This window comes from Macrobrachium nipponense, chromosome 26 (genome assembly GCF_015104395.2).
Source record: "Macrobrachium nipponense isolate FS-2020 chromosome 26, ASM1510439v2, whole genome shotgun sequence".
Lineage (NCBI taxonomy): Eukaryota > Metazoa > Arthropoda > Malacostraca > Decapoda > Palaemonidae > Macrobrachium > Macrobrachium nipponense.
Window position 1 is genome coordinate 17,960,307 of NC_087215.1, and position 9,760 is coordinate 17,970,066.

Sequence of the window (9,760 nt, forward strand, 5' to 3'; positions counted from 1 at the left end):
TTGCTCCTTTCACAATGTCTTTTTGTGTGTATACACACACACACACACACACATATATATATATATATTATATATATATATATCATATATATATATATATATATATAATATATATATATACAGAACTTTGGCAGGTCGGCCTCTTTTGATTTATATAATACTATAATAATATATATTATATATATATAATATATATATATATGAATATATACACGTGTATATATATACACGCACATACGCTCTTGTAATGCAAAAAGCTAATTTTATTTGGGTTGGAGAAACTTTCGCGACCCTTTACTTTGGAGATGTTCCAGCTGAGCTGAGTTACATGACAGATCAAAGTATGGTTCGAAATTTTGGACAGACGGAAATTGAAATGGATGATAGCGGGCCGAGATTAAGGATCTCGATAATATCTAGATACAAACCGGATCTGGATGCAAGATGTTCGATGACTGAGAAAAAGAATTTTGAGTATTTGCAAATAATGCGTTAGTGTTGTGTTTGCATTATATGGTTTTGTCTTTAAACTTATCTGCCTTACATTGTTTGTTCGAGTCCTAAACATGAGGGATTTTTGTTTGGTTTGTTCAAATTTCCTTCGCCTCCATAGAATTTCAACCGTTGTTGTATTACTAACGTTTAAAAAGTTGCAGAATCAAGAATTAATTAATTATGAAGGGTTAGATTAGATCGTTAGCGTGTGAATAATAGGACGTTTTTTATCAATAAGTCTCTTGTCGGTAAAACTTCTTTTTTGGTTCTTGTCGACTAATACCATGCCCAAATTCCATTATTGGATATAATCTTCTCTCTCGCTCTCTCTCTCTCTCTCCTGTCCTCTCTTTCTTCTTCATTTTTGCTTCGAGGAAACAAAGTTCAGGTTAGACTTATACAGTCTCCTAAACAAAGTTTGTCTTTATATCGCAAAACTCGGGAACAACCACGTTCCAATACAGATCTACAAGATTTTTCGTAGAGACAAAAAGAAGCAAAAGAACGCTTTTGTTTTGTTTCCAGTCTGACATAAAACATTCTTTGAACTTTTTTTGCCGGCCATTTTAAATAACTGTTAATTTTTGGAGCTTTTGTGATTATGTTTATTGGATTTTATATTTGCTTGCGCCTTGTTTTAAATTTTCTTAAATACCTACCACACTTGGATTACCGAAAATAAAAGGAAATCGTTGGTTTTTGCCAGATTATGTTTCCCAGTTCATTGGCGATACGTTTTTTGGCCATTCAGGATCATCCAGGATGTTTTGATTGTCTTCATAAATTTTATTATATATATATAAAATAATATATATATATATAATATTAAAATATATTATATATATATATATATATACTATATAGTAAATGAATTAAAGTAAAAAATTGACTTAAGGGAAAAAAATTGTTTGGGAAATTCGTTTTAAAATTTGTTTTCTGACTTCCACTTGAAAACAAAATAACGGAATTCATTCACTTGTAAATTCCAAGAAAAAAAAAGTGTACGTTTGAACAATACAACATGACAAAGCACGCACCACACACACAAAACAAACACACTCACACACCCAAAACAAAATGATTGCAGCAATAAAAAGACGTTTGTGATATGTGACACAGTTGTGCCCAAAAAGGTAAGTCCAATTCGAATTCGCAACCGAATAAAAAAAAAAAAAAAAAGTAGAAAACTGTATTTGAAAGCTTTCGCAAATGGTGTCAATACTTCTCACTTTAATTTGTACGAATACCATATTTTGTACACATCCCATGCCCATTTGTTACATGAGCTGTGAGGGAAACAAATAGGAGTTCTATGGAAGTTATTTGAAATCTTGTAATGTCTTAGAGGGGGGGGGGGGACTGTCACAATCTCTCTCTTCTCTCTCTCCTCTCTCTGTCTCTTCCCTCTCTCTCTCCTCTCTCTTCTCTCTCTTTTCTATTTTAAAAATAAAACATAAGCATATTAAAAAAATATACATATATATAAATAATATTAAATATCTAGATTTCAGATTATATACTATATATATAATAATCTATAAAATAACGATTTCGATTTATGAATGATCGGTCGTTGGGGTATTTCTCCTTTCTTCAGTGAAAACTCAGTTGTAAAATAATGGTATATGACTCGTCTCTTCATTACCTTGTCAATTTCGTCGGGAATTCCTAAACTAAAGGCAAATGACATTAATTTCTTCTCGGAAAAATTATCACTCTTTCTTGGCATTTTTTTCATACTGAACTTTTCGCCTCTATATTCCAGGGCATTTCCTTATTCTTTGTGAAAAATACTAGTGTTATTATTCTCAAAACTACAATACTTAGTGGAAATAACCCCCAGTCCCATAAATAACTGCGCTATTACAAAAAAAAAAAAAACGTTTTCTTACAATCGTTCATTTATTTCTGTAATTATGTTTTTTCTTATTTCCACTTAAAATATAGCAATTCAATCATTTATACAGCTTCTTCCAAGTTTAATTTGTATTGATATTGTTATTTGCATCCACTCATTCAGTTATTTTCCCTAATCTTTACAACCTCTTCTTAATTTTTTTTTTTTTGGGGGGGGGAAGGGGGAATAGGGGTGGGTACCATTAGTAAAACCAAACTACTCTTTCTCTCTCCTCTCTCTCTCTCTCTCTCTCTCTCTCTCGCTCCTCTCTCTCTCTAAGCCTTCGCAAACTTCCCCCGCTACAATAAATATGAAAAACTTACTTCCCTCTCTCCATTCCTCCCTTCATTTTGTTATTCTTCCCCATTCTTTAACCCAATTCCAATCCTTTCTTAAACCACCCCTTTTTCTGACCTCGACATCCCCTCTTCCATTTATTTATTATTTACCAATATCCTCGAGTCTCTGCAAAACCTGTTTGTTCTTTCCCTTTTCCCACAAGTTTACTCGAAAAGTTTAAAACTAAAAATGGGGTCTTAGAGTAACAAAGGCGGAGGGGGACGAAGAAGAGGAAAAGTTGAAGGCTCCTTCCACTTACGTCTTTATCGTAATTCTTATTCTCCCATATTTTTTTTTTTTTCCTTTGGTAAAATTAATACAATTACAGTTATTACCAATTTCCCCCCCCCCCCCCCCCCCGAAAATTGATCTACTGACACAGGGATTACGTCAGTACCAAAAAGTTAACCATTCAGTGGACTGAGCAATCATATGGTATTATATTACTTCCAATGGCGTTATAGTACCTGTATATTACTTAACTTTATGCAAAAATACCCCACCAATTATATAGTAAAATGCATATAAAAAACTTAAGTTTTACAAAAAATCCACAAACTTATATACGGTAAAAAAATAATTATAAAAACTTAAGTTTTACAAAAAATCCACAAGATTATATAGTAATCTTTATATAAACAACAAGTTATATAAAATTTGAACAAATTAGTAAAAGAAACTGCATTGACGAAGTAAAGAGACGAAAGCAAAGGAACTTTCTCAAACACCTGAGCGATGTTGCTCATCCAGTGTTTACGTTTTTTAAACTGTAAACACTGATGAGGTTCGCCAACCAACCTTTGCTTTTGACATTTCAAACATAGTAATACAAGTTTACGATATAATTAGGATTTTTATTTCTCACAAACTGTTTTGCAACGGAGATTGGGAATTTTGAGCAAACTTAAGTTACAGTTTCATGACCAATGGATTCATCTTGAAGGTGCCGGATGCCAACCTGGAGAATGACGGAGGGTATGAGGAGGACTTTAGGACCCAGATGATTAACTGAAGGCGAAACTTTGGAACCTCTTGATTAAACAGAAGGTAAATTCAGTGATACGGATGATCTGTTCAAGGATAAAGGGAAATGAACGGAAGTATTTGTCTGTAAATACCAACTTATTTAAAATTATTTAATATAGTTAAGTTATTGTTGATAGCACCGGTGCCATATCGTCAAAAACTGACAAATTTTGTTTATTAAGATGAAGATTATTCTTCTTCGTGGTGACGTTCATATATTCTGTCGGCCAAATCAACGAGAGAGAGAGACGAGAGAAGAGAGAGAGAGAGTAGAGAGAGAGAGGAGTATTCACAATAGCTATGAAAGGCAACTTCATTAGGTATTCGGATATCCGAACCGTCCACGGACGAAAATTGAAAAGAAAAATCCGGAATTTTCAACTTACATCTTACGTTTCTGTATTCAAAGGAAGGACTAGAACGCAGGTGTGATTGGAATAACAAAAAGGGGGGGGGGAAGGGTTGGGGGGGTGGGTTTGGCGGGGGTGTTGGCTTAAGGGGGGTTGGGGGAGGGGGGGGGGGGTGGGGAGGGCCCCGTTTGGGTGGAAAGCCAAACTTCCGAGAAAAAGAGGACCTTGTCTCCGTCGACATAAAACAAACTCGCGGTTGCCAAACAAACGTCCGGTGGATTAGCAAAATCTCGGGGAGGTTGAAGCACAAATGGTTCTCAGTTCATCTTCCCTTTCAGAAGGAGAATGGTTTATCTTGTTTAGCGATCCTCTCGGAAAAATTAAATGGAAAGTTATCCCAGATTGTCATGGCCAAAGAAAACAAAAGTATATTCGAATGCTGCTGATTTATTCGTACAAACACGCCACCTTCTATATCACCTGGAATATTTGACCTAAATTTGATACAAACCTCATGGGACAATTTCTTCATTTCAGGTTTAATTTACTCTCTTAACTGTTAAGTTCTGTTATCTGCAGTTCCAGATTAATTAAATAATTCAGTTTTAATTTTCGTTTGTTGTTTATTCTTACTTTTTCTTTCAAAATAAGGGGTACAACTCTTACTCTTCTGGAAAAAACTTTGCTAAGAAAAGACCGTTGTTGGGCATTGTAACTACATCGCAATGGGATGTTTAATATAACAAGCAAAGAATAACACTTTTTTCTTAAAATCCGCAAGGCAAGGGAAACCACGTTCCATCCAAACATGCTTATATGACAAGGCCTCTTCCCAAACTGCAAAATAAAGTACCAATTGTAAAAGACACATTTGCAAAATAAGAAACATAAAAAGGAAAAAAAGGAAAAATTCTTTTATTCCTGCACTCTCACCAGATAATTCCAAAATAAACATTACACTATCTCTTCAATATGGAACCGTAAGGTACGTTGACACACCGACTAACCGATCCGAAAACTGGTTCCATGCATACTAAATTGATTATATTTTTTGCCTAATTCAGCCAAAGAAACTAAACTCGTGGATCTGACGCACCAGGGGAACAACCAATAAGAAACTAAGACTTGGTGATTTAAACTGATTTATTTTCCCTTTCCCCCGAAACTACTTATACAAAACCAATGCAATGATAAAAAAAAAAAAAAAAAAAAAAAAAAAAAAAAAAACTTCCTTCCTTTAGCGATTCTGTGAAAAATGTAAAAACGCTTACACCAGCTAAGTATACCTTCTAAAAGACTCCAAAAAATTTACCAAACGAAAAGTTAAAATTCATAAAAATTACTTCAGACAAATGAAAAGCAAGGAAGGGACTTGTCTCGGTTATTTTCCGAGGGATTTTTTTTATTCCAGAGACAAGCCGGAAAAAGCGTTTTCTTTTCGAAAGATTCCATAAACTTATCCCTTAAAAATCTATCCTGAAGTATCTACGAAGATTGTAAAGAAGTTCTTTGAAAAAAAAAAAAAAAAAAAGGAAGGGGAAAAAAAAAAAATCAAAAAAAAAAGTCAATTACGGGCAACAGATAAGAATTTCAACGAATGGAGATGGCTTTTTGTTACGAGGGCATATGGGACCACCCACCCACCCTTATAAGAAAAACCTCGGAAGAGAAACTCCGTTAAGGCTATACCACGAGTATAGGTTTTCATAGGCTGGGCATCATGGTTACACTATAATAAAAAAATATTAAATGATTGCAGCCATTGAGGCGGAAATTTTAAAAAAATAAAAACTAACTGTTTCATAATAAAACAAAAAAATTCAATTGAGTATTCTAAAAAGGACCTTTATAAAGAAACTTAAAAACGCTTGTTTCACATTTTCAGGCAAGTCAATGCTGCCTGCAAACCGTAACAAAAATGGAAAAAAAATAAATGAAAATAAATTTCGAATAAACACTCTGGCAATTGGTGCGATCAGAAGTAAAATAGCGATTAGTAAATAAGAGGAGTTAGTTCGCGTTCTAAAAAAAAATAAATAAATAAAAAAAAGGTTACAGTACAGGATTTAAAATCTAATGAAAACCACAGACACATCAAAAACTGGTCATCAGTAGGGGGAAGGAGATAGAGAGAGAGACGAGAGAGAGAAGAGAGAGAGAGAGAGAGGAGAGATAAAAATTTCATGGGCAGAAATAAGTTCCGCATTACCAAGCAGAATTAGCCATAAAAAAGCAATAAAGGTTCATTGATGAACGGCCAAAATAATAACACAGGAGCTATAACAACCAGTTGATTAAGAATTGAATTCTGCTGAAAACCAAAACGGGATGTAAATTACATAGCCATTTATTCCACCAATAACGAAGTTGAAGCCAACCAAACATAATAAAAATAAAAAATGTTAGGAACCAAGTTAGAATGAAAAAAAAAATGCAACCCTCACAAAATTAGTGGTGACACCATAAAATAAATTGCCGCCCCCCCCACCCCCCCCCCCTCCCCCCCCCCCCCCCTCCCCCCCCCCCCCCCCCCCCTCCCCAACCCCCCCCCCCCCCCCCCAAAAAAAAAATTAAAGCCTTTACGTCCACAAAACATAGCTGGTAAACACCTGCTAAACAAAACAAGATATCTTTGCAGGAAATCAAAATGCTTGAGCGTGTGAACATTATTACGAAAATACAGTTACTTATCCTTCAAAAAAAAATCAACTAAGCATTCAGAACGCCATTACACGTTAAATTAAGTACAAAAATATCTAGGGTTTCGAGACACATTTTTACCTTCGCAAAAGAGTTGCTGTCCGGCAGCCAAAGCTTTAATAGACGTTGTCCGATTTAAAACGAATTGTAACCAGCTCAGCTCTGCAACAGTCCGCTGAAGTTTCGTACACCGTTTTTAAAATGCAGCCTATAAACGTTTGGTAGTTCCCATCAACGTTTTCTTCAACAGGTTACGTAAAACCAACCTAGGATAAAAATTTACCTGCAAATTATTTCTATAAAAAAATGGTTAAACGTTTTTCAAAAGGAAAATTCTTGTAAAAGGAGGCTCGGTAACGTTTCCTACAAAAGTTTACGGAAAGGTTTCCAATAATGCTATGGAAAGTTTTTTATGTTATTTTCTTCAAAGCGAAAGGTTACCGACAGTTTTGTTTTACCTTTTTTTTTTTATTTCTTGTACCTAGTTTGGTAAAGTTTTCCTTCAATGGGCTTGGGAGTTTATTTATTAATTTTTTTCGTCCAATGAAATTGGGTGCCAACCATTACACCAACAAACTTCAAACTTGGGAAATTGACCAGGGGAGGCATTCACTTTAAAACTAAAATTACCAGACTTGTCCCTTCCATCAATCAAAAAATCAAAAAAAATCAATATTGAAAACGTCCAAGTCCTAAAATCACCAAACTTCTTCTGACAAAGCCCTTTTGTCTCAGGGCAGCGATGAGAGAGGAGAGAGGAGCGATAATGATTTATAATTTGAATTCGAATGTAGTTAGGAAGAAAACTATTTTCAGTTATGAGGAGAAGAGAGAGAGAGAGAGTATTTATAATTTGATTTCGAATACAATTAGGAGTGAAACTATTTCTGTGTAGTTACATCTCGTGTGAGGAGGAGAGAGAGAGAGAGGGTTGGGGGGGGGGGGGGGGGGGGGGGCTAAGGGCGGGGGGGGGGGGGGGGGGAGTAACGCATAAAAGCGTGCTAAAATAGTAAACACTGAAAACATCTCCATTACCATTGGCATAATTCTCCCCTCCTAAGGGGTGCAGAACGGACCTCTAGTGATTATGTAAAATTTTGAGAATAAACAAAACTTATTAAAAAAATAAAAAGGAAAATGGACCCCAGATTCTAACGAGGTTCACACAAACAAGCGAACATGAAAAAATAAAGACAGAGATTACAGCGCCTGCTCATTATGCAAAATAGCCAAAAATTTCTTCTGCCATTGCGCCTCTTCGCTTTGCCTGCTCAGCTTTGGGCGGGAAAAGAAAACAAAAATGGCCCGAAAAGGACTTCCGGCGGCCTCTGTTTTACCCTGTCAAAACTATTTTTTGCAAAAAAACTCACGATCCTTAGTGTTCAAACAACGAAGAGTTTCGTTTCTCAAAAATGCGTAATAGAAGGCGTTCGAGCTCGGGTCTGTTCGTAAAATCCCGCATTGGACGAAAGAGGCAGAACGTTTTGTTACTGCCCGTAAACGTCATCGTAGAGTTTGGAAATACAAACACGGGAGGTTTCCACGAGCGGTCTTACGTTGTTTTTGCAGAGGTTGTTCTTGCAACAAGAACTTTGGAAGGAATTGGTAAATTCGGTGCCTGTATTATATTTTGACCAGGCTTGAAAACAAAGCAAAAGAAAAAAAAATAAAAATTAAGTGTTGTTTAGCTGTTAAAGAGTTTTGGCAAGAAATTTATTATCCAGGCAGTGCCGATAGATAAAAGTGTAAATTTTAGGCTGCGTATGTGTTACGGACCAATTCTTAAATAACTTGAAAAAGTTTAGTTGCCGCCAGATTCAGGCGCATAAACATATTTAATTTATTTGTCCTTTTGTATCATATTTATATTTATATAGCTTTAGCTGATAATAATAATGATCTCCAGCAGAAAACATTAGAGTGGAATAATAAAAACGTTACGAAAAACATTTTGGAATAATTATTAACAAAATGCAAAACCCCATAAAAACATTATAAACTTAATAATGGAAAAAAGTTACAAAACAATCTAAGTGAAATGTTACAATAGTTTAACTAGGCCAAATGAAATTCTGAAAAGTTACAGTTTCTTGAACGGAGGGGAAGGCAAAGGGATTTATAAAAAATAATAATAATACGGATCAAATGATCAGGGGGTGGACAACCCCCACGGGAACATCTGCAAGAGGGACAAATCACGTGGTTGCTACCAAACAAATCAAACAACAAGGCTAACTTCCTCGTAGAGGACGAATCCTCATCAATACATCGTCCCGGGAATATATACCAGTGCAAAGTTACAGTGAACAGCATTGAGCTTCCACAAAGCGTCCGCTTCACCATAAATTCGCTACCCTCGTAGCCAACGATGCACGAGTTCCCAGGACGACCACCGAATGTATAGCCAAAAACAACTAACACTCGCAACGCACAACTATCAAAAACGTTCCATTCCTCTTCTACTGCAGAGTTCCGTTTGGTCCCGCCATGAAGTATACCTCATGCCTCCAACGTCACCTGCTGTAACAGTAATATTGGACATATAATTAGGGAACTATGGTATTTGTAGAATAGGTTAAACTAACCCAAAGCAAGTAGTTTTGGAAAGGAACTATTTACCTATAAAACTATCATGGGGATCGTAACACCCCCACCCTTAACAAAAAATCACATTGGATTTTATGTTAAAGTGCAATGCTAGCAAGCAAAATAACCTTAGTAGCAATATAACCTGCAGGATTTCTTTCCAAAACCCTATCTCCGCAAAGGAAAAACAAAGTTTGTACCACCAATAAACTTCCTTTACAATAGTCAAGTAAAGCTATATTAATCTACAGGACTAAACAAAACATAGGGAACCTTACAAAATTTCCAATAGAAAAGTATGCAGATTAATACCTTACCTAACAAAGCAAATATGCAAAATAAACATCATTGACACTCTTGACCTTTG